This window comes from Haliotis rubra, unplaced genomic scaffold, assembly GCF_003918875.1.
Source record: "Haliotis rubra isolate DU_JTF1 unplaced genomic scaffold, ASM391887v1 Scf387, whole genome shotgun sequence".
Classification (NCBI taxonomy): domain Eukaryota; kingdom Metazoa; phylum Mollusca; class Gastropoda; order Lepetellida; family Haliotidae; genus Haliotis; species Haliotis rubra.
The window spans coordinates 977,350-993,158 of record NW_025767065.1 but is presented as its reverse complement, the minus strand read 5'-3'; the positions used below and the strand labels follow the sequence as shown (position 1 = coordinate 993,158).

General features: G+C 40.5%; 1 protein-coding gene across 6 annotated transcripts in view; it reads left to right on the top strand.

The window, feature by feature from the left end:
• LOC124286609 overlaps positions 1 to 15,809 on the top strand; it is a 67,529-nt gene that overhangs the window by 46,189 nt on the left and 5,531 nt on the right. Inside the window, exon 1 of one of the 6 annotated variants that reach the window (XR_006901079.1) lies at positions 6,292 to 6,669. The exons of the other annotated variants lie outside the window; for them this stretch is intronic. The gene's annotated coding sequence lies outside the window, so the exon portion shown is untranslated. Of the gene's footprint in view, positions 1 to 6,291; positions 6,670 to 15,809 lie in introns of those variants that run through there. 6 annotated transcript variants of the gene reach the window in all.

Sequence of the window (15,809 nt, the reverse complement as noted above, 5' to 3'; positions counted from 1 at the left end):
GTGCAGCAGGATAGTTATGTTGTTGTGGATATTTCCTAGATCTCCTCTGTTCTGTGAGCTGTGGCATGTGCAGCCAAAAGGGTGTACTGTTGAAGAGATAATTGTATTCTGAATGGGATTTTGGTTGTACAAAACGAAATTTCAGAATTTAGGTGTTTGGAAAATCAAGCCAATTTGTTTTAGAAAGCTGACATCTGATTGGCTGAAGAACCCATGCAGCCCTCATTTTCATTGGGTAGTCATTGTTTACTCGATTCTCCTGATTCACCTAAGATTAGTGTTGGAAATTGATTGTCATGAAATTAAGAAATACAGTTCGCTCTACCAGCATGTATAGTGTAATAAAACACCCTTTCGCCCTGAACTATTATCGTTAAAGTATGAGGACGCTTGCGATCATAAATTGATTGCTATTATTTTGTATTTCCTGAAGAAAGTTACCTGTTTTCATTATTTGAAGGGGGCGCTGGGGTTGTCTAGTGGTTAAAGCGTTGGCTCGTCACGCCGAAGACCCGGGTTCGAATCCCCACATGGGTACAACGTGTGAAGCCCATTTCTGGTGTCCCCCTCCGTGATGTTGCTGGAATATTGCTAAAAGCGGCGTAAAGCCAAACTCAGTCAGTCATTATTTGAAATGTTAGGCATCATACATCTTAATTGGAAATGAGTTAATTTATGAAAAATATGTTTATTTCATGTTTGACCAATGAACACATTTGATATTAGATCATTTGTCTATAATCTATCATCTGAACATCTCTGGGGATCACCTTGTTTTCAAATATTGGCACTTTTGGGATACTATCAACAAGGTTTATAGTACAAGAATACAATGTGAAATGAAGTTGTTATCCCCCGCAACGCGTATTGCGTGGGGTATTAAAATGGCCTCCGTCCGTCCGTCCGTCCATGCACATTTGTCTTTTCCGGAGCAGAACTCTAAAACCGTTCAATATTTCTTCACCAAACTTGGCACATAGATAGATCTGGTGGTGTACTGGTGCCTTTTGGTAGTTTTGGAATTCTGAATAAAACATTTTTGGCATTTCCATGGCAACAAGTTTGACATAGACTGAAATTGGTGATAGTGCTCCTTTCTGGAGCAGAACTTTAAAAAAACTTTCAATACTCTCCTTCCACTTTTCTATATACACACCCAAATATTTGACATAATCATAACTCATAGACATAATCATGAAGAGTATTTTGCCATTGCGGGGGATATTGATGACTTTGTCTTCTTGTTGTCATAGTATTTCTTACATATTGCTACAAGTGTCCAAAGTCACTAGAATAGTCATAGGAGATTTTGTTAGTATATACAGGTGGCCCAGTCATCTAAGGTGCATGACCACATTGAACATTAAACTGGAATACTGTTCAAAGCAGAGTTAACCCAAACTCACTCTCTCACTCACGTTCTGGGGCGGTGGGTTAGCCTAGTGGTTAAAACATTCGCTCATCACGCCGAAGGCCCGGGGTTGATTCCCTTCATAGATACATTGTGTGGAGCCCATTTCTGGTGTCCCCTACCAAGATATTGCTTGAATATTGCTAAAAGCGACGTAAAACTCACTCACTGACTTTAAGATTTTATCAAGTTATGAACACTGTAATATGAATGCCAGTAATTTTTTATCGCAGTAATGGTAGTAATGTTTGGAGCCCAGTGGGCATTCCAGTGTAGGTCCCCAGTACCCCGTGCAACCTCAGGTAAGTATCAGGTGGTTTCAATTCACGACGGATGATTGTGTGTCAGTATCCCCCAGCATTTAGTTCTGTCCGTGACTGAGACGCCTAATACTGACAAGTATATTTTATGGCCGAGAAAATGAGAAAAATGCTGATGGCAGCGTTAAACAGTATTAATACTTACTACCTCCATGAGAGGAAATTAATTCTAAAGCTGTTGCCGACCCATCGTTTAGTTGATATCCACATCAACGTGTTGTAGGTGACTGTGTATTTGAGAGAATTACAGATGGCGAGGAGCCTGATCATCCATATATTCTTTCTGTTTTAACACCTGTCGGAGATTCTAGGCAGGACACTATGTGCCTTGTTAAGCTTTCTACACATAAGTTAAGGCAAGTGAGACTTTAATCTGTCATGCAAAGTCATCTTACTCTCCGGTCTAAACTTTGATCGGACAGCTCTGAACTTGAAGTTGGTATTACTCAACCAAGATTCAACTGAAGTGTCTGTTGTCTGACCGTATAGCATCTGCGTGGATCTGTTAATCTCTCACAAGTCACCTGTAGTTGGAGAGCTGTCCCACCTTCTTATCTTGTTTGTCGTGTGGCTTGCTCACAGTGCAAAAAATGTTGGTCTAATCTGTCCTTGAGTCCTTGGCTAGTGGTGTCGGGAGATCAACTGGCCCTACACTAACAGATCATGTGGTTTCGCATGCGCCGGGGTGGGCCCGGGAACTGGAGTGTTCTCGTACCGGGGTTCACCAGAACACTATCCTCCTCCTGTGCTTTCGGGTGGACAAGGTTTGTATTCTGTTTGAAGACAAGCTTAAAACGTTGTGGGTACACACTGCTTGGTAGACCTTTATGTACACAGATGATACTGGGTCTTGTCAGAAGACAATTGTCGGTTAGTTATCTGTGTCAAGGCTCACTTGTCAGTGATGTTTGACCCAGCTCACATGAAGGTTTGCTCACATGATTTTCATTCATTATCTCTATTTCCATTCACAATGTGTTCATTTTGCTTTGGTTTTGTTCATTTGTGATGACCCTCATTTGTCTGTACAGGTTTGCACTACATGTGAATTATGATGTTGTGTAAAAATATTTAGAATTTAACTCAAATATACAACAACAACAAAATTTTTATATGTTGTTTGAAATTTCTGAAAAAATATTTTGATTGTTTTCAACTACAATGCATTTTATTTTACTTGTATTATCATCCTTATTTCTGTATTTCACAATGACTACATGGGGTCAGTTGATGAAACAGTGTTCATAGCTGAGTCATAGTTGGAGTACTGTCTTTTATGTCCATCATGAATGTGACGCAATAGACAGAAACACCGAGTGGTAGACCCTGAACCACGTGAGGTGTTGACTCTTTCCACCAAGGTCATCTTGTCACCGACTTTAATGTTTTGTGATTGATCACATCCTGCAACTCGTTAGAAGATCAGGACAAAAGGCTCTGTAGTTAAATGTGTTATATTTGTGGTGTAAAATGCTCAGTTATTACGACATTGTGTATGACTCAAAACACCACATTTCTGACCTGATTCATAGATGTGATCTAGTGAAAGGGAGGTAACTCTCCTGCTCTGACTCGACACCCATAATGTTCTTAAAAATAGATTTGTTCATTTCCTGGTATTGGTTTTGTGTAATAATATTTTTGTGTGACTCGGCAGTTGGCAGTATGGAGTCTTGTGTTCTTCTTTGCCTCATATTTCCATCTGGTGCTCAGTAGATAACACAAGAACTGCTATGACCGTATAGACTGAGTAGGGCAGCCATATTAAACAAGGCATGGCATCTTAGGTTAGCACTAAAAACTGTCTGGACTACTGCGAGCAGGTGCTCACTCTCACACACACTGCTATATGTTTAATCTTTCACTTCAACTCACTAGTCCATTATTCTGGAAATTAGTTGATATAATGGGAAATCCTTTCTGATTTATAATGGCATTCAAATATATAACTGATTATCAAGATATATTTATCCTCTTGTACTAAGGATATGTACACCTATTTTATATAAAACAAATTAGAACGGCCCTAATATTTTTCTGAAGCACAGTGAAGACAAGCACACGACTATATCCATTTGATGCAAATAGCCATATAAGTAATACTCTCACTCACTCAACAAATATAACATATATTCACTCTGTCACTGTTTTTAAAAGTCATTATCAAACCACTCCTAACCACCTTGACTCCACACATTTTCTTGTAGTGACACAGCGAGCCTATCCTACTGGAATGTGTCCGTTAACGGAACTTTAAGATGATATGTTATGCATGTTTCAGGATGGAAAACAGGATATAAGTTTCTTTAGTCAGCTATGAAATGGTGGGGCCTTTAGTCTTAAAAAAACACCACTAGACAAGTTGTAAAGTGAAATCTAAAATGTGAAATCATCTGTATGTGAGTAAAGCATGGCAGCATGGGGACAGCTGGTTCTGCCTTGTTCTGTTGCTGCATTTTGTGTTTTGCAAAAAGCAAACACAGTCTAGTTTTATTGTGTCGCTAAATCTAGTTTTTACGACTTTGCTAGATTTTTACTTAATTACAAAACATAGTAAATTTTTTATTTACTCTAAACACTTTTTATGGACATATTTTTCTAAAAATTGACTAGTACATTTAGGACTTACTGTACATTTGGTTGGTTGTTTTACGCTAAACATTTAACCCATCAGGACAGTCACTGACAGCAAATCTCCTTCTCCTAGACTGGAACTACAGCAGTGATTATTAGTTGACATCATGATTTCTAGATTATATAATTGACAAGAACAAGATGTCCATATATAATTCAGCCATGATGTCTGCTTACCTAAACATACTGGTTATATGGATAGAATTACCAAATATTCATGGACTTATCACTCAGTACAGACTTCAGTCAGGGCTACCACTCTTCTTAATCTGGATTTGAATAAGCTGTTAGAACTACATGTTGTTGGCTTTGGTATCACACAATGTTAGCATTGTCCAAAACAAACTTGTAAGTGAAATGGGCAGTGAATATATGACTGTGTATTCATATACAAACAAAGCTGTAGCAAGAGTCACACTGTCTGTTGTAATGCTCCTGTCTAGTCCTCTGGAACACTGAGCCAGAGCTGATCCAGCATGTTCAGGTAAAAAACAAAGCAGTTGTCTGTCCAGTAGGGCTTCCGTGGATTGGTATGATGCTAGTTACCTGTGCTTGACAATTGGGACAACTATAATGACAGTGTTTTACCTGGTTGATGTGAGGTGTTGATTTTTGCTCTTGCTATCAACCACTGGTTTTTCTTGTCCGGAATAGATGGAAGGAAACTTTCTTACAAATTGGAATAAGATTCTTGAGAGGCATTTAGAAATTAGAAGAAGTCCTCAATCTGACATAAGAGTGCTCACTCACTCACTCAGTCAGTCAGTCGGTGGTATACATCCCCTGTCATATGATGGTATTTGTTACATCCCTCCTCTCTGCTCCACTCCTCCTCAATTCACAAGTTTTTCAAATTGAATACAACCCTTCTCTTCCGCTAAGGCAAATAAGTCCAATGCTTCACGACCATGATGAAATGTTTAGCCCAGAATATCTCTGTCTCTAAATGGGTAGATAATGGCTTTAGTTTCTAGTCCACATGAAGTTGTGGTGGGCAGATTCTCCCTGCTCATATGGAGATGCTATTCATCGATAGAGAGATATAGAGTGGTGTTTTCATCGTGCCATGTGATGTGGAAACTAGCATCAGTCAGTGTCCCAGTGAAAACTGAACCTCTTAGTCTGTTTTGCTCTGCATCACTGGTTTTAGATTCAGATTCGATCATGGGAAATAGCCATCAGAATAGTCTACAGAAACATTTCATGTGAAGATATTGTCATCGTGACATTCGTCTCCCACAGATTGCTGAAATTATGTGAATCAAGGTTCCTTAAGTGTTTAGCTTAAAATGAAGTGAAAATCAATATTCCGGACAGTTTGATTGGACCCAGTTCTTGTTAAGTATGTTTTTTGAAAGTGGAGTTAAGGGGAACTCCTGGCAGAGAATACAGACCACTGATATTTCTACCTGCCCTTGGGGGCTTTGTGTTTAACATGTTTGCTCATGATATCAAAGGTCCCGGCTCTAGTCCCCTCATTAATCTTTATTTCTGGGGTCCTGTGCCTGTGATATTGCTGGATTATTGCTTAAAGAAGTGTAAAAACATACTTCGACATTAATGGATAATCATTGTTGCCCCTTTTATTGTGTGTTTGACGATAAACCGAGTTTCAACTGTGTGTGCTTGGATTGATAGTGTGGATGTACTTGGCTATATTATGTATAATTAGTGCAACTGAGCTATTTATAGGTACTACAAGAGCTATGTGCACTGGTGACTAGTCTTAAAAATGGTTCATTATGAAGCCATGCTCCACATTCATCTGCTGACTCAGCTAATTTGTGGTGTGGTATTTCATATTGCAACAACATGGTACATTAGAAAGGCCATGAAACCATCTTATGTGTCCCTCCCTGCACCATGGTGTAGGTACATAGATAACAGTCATGTGACAAGCTGGGTGACATGACCAGGTCACATGACTGCACAGCCAGGAATAAGACTGTCCAAATATAGCTCTCGAGCTGCCTGTCATTGAGCTGAAGGTGTTGGTAGCAAGTCATCTCAACATGGCAGTAGACAATGTCCTGAATGTCGGGGATCCCTCAGCTGTTGCAACATAGAAAGGCTGTGGCTCTGCCTTCTCCTCCTCTCCCTAGTGAGAGAGAATGAGTGAGGACTGCACCAGCCCACCAGCCCTAAACCGCCCCACACCAGCTAGCCTCAACAAGCTCTCAGGTCTGCCTGCCTGCCTGCCTGCCTGCCTGCCTGCCTTGAGTATTGATTCTGTGGCTGAGTGGCCTTAGCGTGTATTATCATCAGCTCCGATCATTCTTCTGCCATCCACTCCCTACCTGAATTGTAAGTACAACATGATTTTCTCTGTGTGTGTCATGGAGTGTGTGTTCAGCACCCAGTTGGTACAGTGTGGACATCAGGTAGAGCAACCTTGGAGGTACTGACAAGGTCTAGTCCGTACCAGCCGGCATCAGACAGACTCGCCAGCTCACTCCATATGTTTACCTAACCCTGTGTGTGTTGTCGGATGTTACTCCTCAGAACACCCTTTCTTCACCCTGTCCCCATCTCTTTCCCTCCCCTCCCTATTCTGACCACCCACAGCCATGTCACTTTTACCTGGAACAGCCCAACTGTGTTGGCCTCCCACACATACCTCCAATTGCAGACAGTTGCAGTCACGCCCTACCCCTGTGTAATCAGGCTGTGGCAGCTATATATCATATCTATTCATAGCAGTGTCTCATGTATACTGGGCTCAAAGTACAAGTCATGCTGCTGCTGTAGACCACATGGACAGAGGCAACCATACTGTAGAAGACGATGTTTGATTGTAAAGCCCAGTTGCTTGAATATCTCGGTGTGATTGGTGAGTGTGATAGGACAGTGATGTGCGAGTGTTAACTGAGGCATGAGGGATTGGGCTATACAGGTGTGTACATCCATCCCCGACATCACTGCCTCGAGGGGATAGGATGTTCCCTTCAGTGGTGCTGTAGTGGTGACCTCGCACATTCCTCACAACGATAATAAAGGCTCCATGCATGCCGACACATGCCTTGTGTACAAGGACGGACACACAAGTGGAGAGGGACACAGGGCACAGACAGACTTGTATACAGCAACACAGGTGGACAGGAACAAACACACTTACAGGTGGAGAGACAGACCTGGTCGACAGACACAGACACTTTCACAGGTGCTAACAGACATGTATACAGGGATGAACAGACATACAACAGATGCAACAGACATACATATTTACATGTGGCGAGACCTACACAGGTGGGCAGACCAACCTGTACAGACAGTTAGACAAACTTAATCTGTTGGGACAAACACATTTACAGGTGGACAGACACAGCCAGATGGGTACACTTGTACACAGGAACACACAGACAGGCTTGACATTCAGGGATGGACAGGTAAACAGATACATTGACAGACACGTGCTTGTTAAGGACATACACACATGTACAGGGAGACATACATACCCTGACTACAGACATGACAAATGTACCTTAACAATCAGACAGGTACACTCAGGTAGACAGACACTTGTACAGAAACACACTTAGGTACTCACAAAGGTCTCTTAACTAAATATTTCAGTGTTTGGCATAAAATATTTCAGTGTTTGGCATAAAATATTTCAGTGTTTGGCATAAAATATTTGAGATGAATGTTTAGAAAAACAAAATATTGTCACCAGTGTGGTTATGGTGATATGAGCTAATGGCCACTGTAAGTACATACCATGATGCTGTGTCAGGGGCTGATCCTGTCAGCTACAGGGTCAGTCATAATAAACAGACGAGTCTAACTACAGTGTCTGTCATGCAGTCAGGTAGTAAAGGCAGTGTGTCAAGGTGACAATTATAGTTTTGTTAGATATTTGGCTGGATTGTACTAGTGGCCTGGACCTATCTGTGTATGCTCCTGCCAAGTCTCCTGCCATAGTAGTACAGTTTATCCAACTGTTTATGTAAGTAAAACTCTTAACTCCTAAGTTGTTATCAAATATGTCTATTCTGTACATGCTTTGCATTGTGGTGTTTCTTTGATTGTCTTATGACTTGTTATGATTCCTCTGAATAATCAACCTCTAAAACATCCCAGCCATAGATTCCCAGTTGTAGCTGTCGATGTTTATTATTTGAAGGAAGTGAATATTCCTGTCTCCACATGTGCAGTTGCTTTGTCCCAAGGATTGGGTTTACCTAAAACAAATCATGAGACAGTTTGGCTGTAAAGAGGTCTTAGAGGTTGTTGATGCTGTGGTAAGATTAGGATGTAGTTTGGGCAGGACCTGATGACAGTGTATAAATTTTCATTTCTGAACCAATTATTCGAGAGATTGACATCATGAGCACCAATATCTGTAATTGGGCTATGATAAAGCCACTAGTTTCATCTTATGGCAAATACGGGTTGCTGACCACCAGTTTTAACACAGATCCTCACAGAGGGTTAGAGGATGTAGACAATGGTCTAATAATTAAATCATACTGGACGTAATCTAACAGGAATATTAACATTTTTCAAAAAAGATTTAAACATTATCTGTATTTCGGACATTATATCTTTCACTGCATTTGACAGGGAACATGTTCCAGCTGTGTAAGGTGGGGTAGCCCAGTGGTTACAGCATTCTCTCGTCACGCCGGAGGCCTGGGTTCGATTCCCCACTTGGGTACAATGTGTGAAGCCAATTCTGGTGTCCCCTGCTGTGATATTGCTGGAATATTGCTGTCGTCCATATCTAGGCTATCTTTGAAGCACGAACTTTACTCTCTCCATTGATGTAATGCCCAGGCAGGGTTGATAGAAGGGACTTCGCAGAAATAAACAGCTGCTCTGTTTGATATGGCATTGTGATGATTGTTTTGCATGTGAAAAGGAAGACATAGTATATCAGATTACAGAACAGGATTTTAGATTACCAGTGAGTTTCCTTCACTGTAAGCAGCTAAATCAACAATGAAAATCATCGACCATTGTTCAGATGTTGTACAGACTATTGATGTGCTGGAGTAATCATTGGGTTTTCTTGTCATTGTTGAGAAGACTCCAGGCATGAAGAACTATTTACCTTCATGTTCTACTTTTTGTATTTGAATCAATGAAATGATTTAGAAGGGACTGGATTGTAGAAGGGACCTGGTCAATAAGGAAACAGCTTGCATATTAGAACTTTTTTGTTATTTTAATTATTTTGTCCTGAAAGTGACATGGTAGTGTTGTACATGTGTCAGTGTTGTACATGTGTCAGTGTTGTACACGTCTCAGTGTTGTACACGTCTCAGTGTTGTACATGTGTCAGTGTTGTACATGTGTCAGTGTTGTACATGTGTCAGTGTTGTACACGTGTCAGTGTTGTACACGTGTCAGTGTTGTACACGTGTCAGTGTTGTACACGTGTCAGTGTTGTACACGTCAGTGTTGTACATGTGTCAGTGTTGTACACGTCAGTGTTGTACACGTGTCAGTGTTGTACACGTCTCAGTGTTGTACACGTCAGTGTTGTACATGTGTCAGTGTTGTACACGTCAGTGTTGTACACGTGTCAGTGTTGTCCACGTCAGTGTTGTGCATGTGTCAGTGTTGTGCACGTCTCAGTGTTGTACATGTGTCAGTGTTGTACATGTGTCAGTGTTGTACATGTGTCAGTGTTGTACACGCCAGTGTTGTACATGTGTCAGTGTTGTACATGTGTCAGTGTTGTACACGTGTCAGTGTTGTACATACAGTGGTGATGTTGATCACAGATTATATTTGATCAGAAGCTGTACTCAAGGACACACTGAACTGGTTATGTGGCCCTCAAAACATTATTCACATTTTAATGCATAAAAATATTCTATCATAATTTGCCATAGAATTGCAATGCCTTTTTGTGGGTTTTATCACTGACCTGACTTTCATGTCAGTGTATTTAAACCTGACTCTGTTGACCCAGTTATGTTTTATGTTTATATAAACAAACTGTTCAAGTCATTTCCTGATCTGTGTACAGTCATCAACGGATGTGATTCACATTGAACCTGAATGTTCTGGTGGACTTTGTGTGTTGTGTTGTGTAGGTCATTAATACCAAAAGGGTAACATATAAAACCGATGTCTTTGCCTGCAGGCAATTTGGGAGAATAAGATAATATGTAGCTACTTGGACAGGGATGCACAATACTGTTATTTCCCTAAAACATATCTCAGTCCCTCTCTCTCTTTCTCTCCAGCCCCCTCTTCTCCCTCCTTCCCTCCCTCCCTCTCCTTCTCTCACTTTCTCTTTCACTCTCTCTCTCTTCTTTTCCCCCAAATTCCTATCCATCCTAATTTCCTCTTCTTCCAACCCTGGTCCACTCTGCATATTCCCTCCTCCCACCAAACATTTACCTACATTCCACCCTGCCCCACATGGTAACAGTTTAACTATATTGTTTATCCCCACCCCACATCCCATCCCATCAACTTTAATGTAATCATGGTCATACAATTAATTATATCCACCACACATTGTAATCTACATTATCCCTGGAGTTTGGCAAAGGTTGGCAGTAAATTGATATAACTGGTTCCTTAAGCTACCAGTAGGTGTCCCTTGTGTAGAACAGATTGTTAGTCAGGCAGGCATGGGGTCCGGCCTAGTCATCCTGGACAGACACTGGTACAGGTACGGTAGATAGCGTTATTCATGTTTAATTATAATGATGAAGGAGAGTTAGCTCTCAGATTATATTGACTTCAATGGAGCTAGTGTATTTGTCATTTACACAAGAAAGATACTGTTACACTTGATGGATGTGTACGTTTCAGGTTGCAGCCAACTTATTGATGATGTTAAGTGTACACAGGATTAGCCACTGCATCGTCCATGGGATCTGTGTTCTGTTGTGTATGTAGCATTTAGATGGTTATAGATGACGCCAGACAGGGAGGCGTAATACAGAACAGGATGCGGTATTGATTGTACTCCGACATTGATTGAATACAACTCCCATGTTGAAATGCCACCATACATTTTATGTAGGTGTTGTATTAATCATTCATTTTAGGCTATATCTCTCAAGGGCAGTCAACTGCTTCACCGGCCCTGTACCTGAGTGTGGGTTGTCTGCAGGCAGTGGCGGTGTCTGATACGTCTTGTATCGCATGCTCATGATATGTCTTATATCACATATCTTTACTCCTTGATATATTTTAATGGTGTGTGGTCTTGTGCATAGAGCCAATGTCACAAATCAGTTGAAGTTAAGCAATGTTGATCATGGAGTGTCCTTGGATTGGCCAGATCTGTCCTACCCCACAACGAAGCACTTATGACACATGTGATCTCACCTTAGGCAAGTGAGGTTTTTCAAAATTGCCTCTCTTCATCCAGCAATGAATGCGTACCCGGTGGGATAAGTCATATGACTATTAACCTTGTACTGCCTCACATACAGCTTGGGTTATCCGCGGTAATAATGTCCGTGATAATGTGTGCTCTAGGAGCATGCCCATGTGGCGTGGAGTTCATTGCTACATAAATGGCCTCGTCATTATTATTTTCAGTTACATGCCTTTTGTCACTGATTTTCTGTACTTATGCTATTTAGAATTTTGAGAGCTCTTGTTGTAATATATATGCTGATATATTTAATGGTGACGAAACTTCCCTGTTTTCACATAAGATACATGAAACATGATATACTGACATTTTGTAAATGAAGACATTTCTTTAAGGTAATTGCAGTGTTTGTGTTCTCAAAAGAACCTATACTCGCCTGCTGTTGGCTCAAGGAGACTAGAAATGGTTTAGGTTTAACTAGACTTGCCCTGGCTTTTAATATAAATAAATGTAAATATATGTATTGTCCCTGCAGAGGACTACGATTATAACATGTTGCTATTTTTCTCTAAATGTTTGTGTATGTATCTGCAGACATAGCCTCTGGCACTCAGTCGTTGCTCCAGTATATTACCTCCTGCTCATGTGTGACAAGAAAGTAAAATCTATTTTCAACTGCAAGAAGTAGTTGAGGCTGTTTAAAGACTGCAAAGATGTAATCTGCTGAGTGAGGATTTCTAATCTGGTATTTACATCAGTTCAGAATTTTTTTACAGCATCCAGAGAGGATGATGGTTTGCTTCCCCACATTCAGCTGCTCTGAAATTGATTATGATAAAACTGTTGACATTTGTACAAAAGCATTATCATCAATAAAGAAAGACTATTGATTCCCTGGAGAAAAATCTAATTGGAATCTGTAGAATGTAAGAGAATTTAGGCTTAACAGGACCTGCGCTATCGATTTTTCATCAAGGCAAGACAGGAATATCATAAGGTCAAAAATTCATTAAACGAAAACATTGGCTGGTCGAATTGAGGCTTACAATCAAAACAACACTTCAACTCCTCAGTTTTGAAAACAAATTGAGTTAATACTCCAGTCGTGTTGCTTAATATCCTTTTCATATGTGCAATATGCCCCTGCCGTGTTCAAATTAACAGGATTCCGGGAGTCCTTAGGGTGTGCTCCTATTGTATTTGAATTACGGAAACCTAAGTTTTCAATCACTAACAAGGGAATGGTAAAAAGGGAATGGATATGTAAGTGTCACAATAGTATTCATATCTTTACAAGCATGTCCATTTCAATATGGAGTAAAGTAATGATATACAATTAAGTCCTGAGAAAATTGTTATTGAAACATGCATTGATGTTCTGAAATTGGCCTACCGGGAATTGATCACAATGTTTCTGGTATCGTGACTTAACAGTATCATTTCACGGTTGTTAGTTATCACATGGAACACTGGTTTTGCATCCTATTCTCTGCAGCGTTTTAGGTTATGAATATATAACAGATATTCTTCATCTTTCCATAATGTAAAAAAAAGAAAGAAGGATTCTGATAATGTGCCGGTTGTATATTTAAACAGAGTGAGATGTATGATTATCTATATCCAAACCGCGTAGAATGATTAAGCTTATATTCAGCCTGTGAACCAGTTGGTTGCACCGAAAATGTTTTACATTATGAAAGTCAACATATAATGTGGAATCTTCAGTATGTCTCTTCCTGACCTGAGGGAGGGGGGGGAGAGGGAGGGGTGACTTTGGGCTGTCTGTGTCCCATGACCTGTTCACCTGATGATCAGCATCACAGGTGTATTTAGATATGCTGGCATGTCGCAGGTATGTGTCATAGAGATGCTGATAAAACACATGGGATTCCTAACCCATTATCTCGTATCCTGGTCAGGTCTAAGTCTTCATCCAATTACAGTTTTAGTTGCTATTTTTTATTATGTTGTATATAATGCTTTTGACTTGAACATTTTGTAGTTAAAGCTGTGTTAAGTGCACTTGTGTAAGTTTTCTTTGACACTGTCTTACACTTTATGCAGTTGGTAACAGATGAAACTAAGCAAATCAACTTTGAAGAACTGGTTGCATCTATAATGAACCATTTCATACCCACATGTCTGTTACTGAGTTTTTTCAGATGCATTAGAACATCCTATCAGTGTAAAATTGGCATAAACGACATGTTTCCTGTTTCATCACGTTGTCAACATACTCATACTTTGATGACATGGAACGCCATGCCTAGGACCAGGGTTCGATTCCCCACATTCATACAATGTGTAAAGCTCATTTCCGGTGTCTCCCACCATGATATTGCTGCAAAATTGCTAAAAGCTGCAAAACCCTCACTAACTCACTCACTCACTCACTGTTGGCATGTGTTCATGAATGACACCCTCCATAATTAGGTGACTCTTCAATTATAATACAGAGAAACATTCAGAATAATTCAGGATTATATTTCTCGTCCGTGTTTATTCTTTCTATCTTTCAAGGTAACTGCTTCATAAGGGCACCTGCACCCTGGAATAGATACTATTAGTCATATTGCATTAGTTGCAGCTCATGTCTAACTACTGTTTTTGTAAAATACCTGGATGTTTGTAGAAAAGAAATAGTCCAAAGGGATTTGACTGCGTTGCCAACTTAACCTGCTGTTCTTTATTTAGCCTCCAATTATTCCATGCATACAAATGTGTAAGTTCTATAGGTTTGCCAGTGGTGGGTGGAAACAGATAATTTCACATGATCTATACATCAATACAACAGCTGCTGTTGCTACCATCAGCGACGCCCACCTTAAATACTGCACATCAGTAACATTGACATTGTCATCACCACCATGTTGCGGTCCCATCAAGTTTATGGTTATTCTGCTCCTGCTCCTGCTCCTGCTCCGTTGGCTTAGGTGTTATTTCATGTCTCCACTTTTCAGTAAGTGTAGAGGCGGTGGGGTAGTCTAATGGTTAAAGCGTTGGCTCGTCACGCCGAAGACCCGGGTTCGAATCCCCACATGGGTACAATGTGTGAAGCCCATTTCTGGTGTCCCCCGCCGTGATGTTGCTGGAATATTGCTAAAAGCGGCGTAAAACCAAACTCAGTCAGTCAGTCAGTCAGTAAGTGTATATATGGTGTAGTGGAGGGCAAGGTCAGTGGTTCCATTGCCTGGTTGCGGCTTACTAAAAAATGGTACAAGATACTGCCTTTTGTTACCCTGTCTTGCTTTCTGCACTCATCAGGAATCTCATCTAGACACGCATGCACACACAACACGCTCTTGGGTTTGTTCATCAGTAGGCTCGTGGAAATGTATTTGATATGGAGCTATAGTCCAATATGTAGTTAGTTGCCTTATCAGGGCTCAATTTAGTGCTTGTTACTTGCACTGGTGTAACCCAATATTACAAAGTGCAACCTAGTTATTAGTCTAACTTGCACCAGGTGCAAGTCAATTTTTGAGTGGGTAAACTTCTGAATAAAACATCTACATAATTCAATAGCATATTTCTTTCATTACATATTGCAATAAAAGCAGTGCAACTGGAATTTGGCAGGTGCAACTAGGCTTTTATATTAGGTTGCACCTGGTTGGAAGTAGGTTAACATCTCTTAAATTGAGCCCTGTTTATATATGGTCCATTGGTCCTTAACTTCACTCGGCTCCATAGAAGATAAAGCTGTAGTCCATCAATCAGATTGGGCCTCCTTTCACAAAACACTGAGGTGATCGTAAGTCACTAAGGTAACCTTAGTGCAATGTTAAAGAATGGGAGTTAAGGTTAACCTTAGTAAAGGTTGCTTCGTGACAGGAGCCCCAGGTTCTTTCCTTGATACTTTTTTGTTGAAGAACTGAAGAATCTCAAGTGAGACTTTGTTACCACTCATCAGCAAGCCTGTATTAGCACCCTGCCATCACAGAACAGATAGATAATGTGTATGATGCAGCCAATCTATCAACAGACTCTGTCATCAGAGAACTCTGATGACAGCCTTTCATATGATGACAGGAACTGTCATCATCTCTGGCTGCTTGAGTTCATTGAAACAGTTATACCAGTAGTGCAGTTGGATGTTCAAGTTGACTGAAGCTCCATCCTCAGCATGCCCTTGATCAGGATCTCTCTGTAGGTT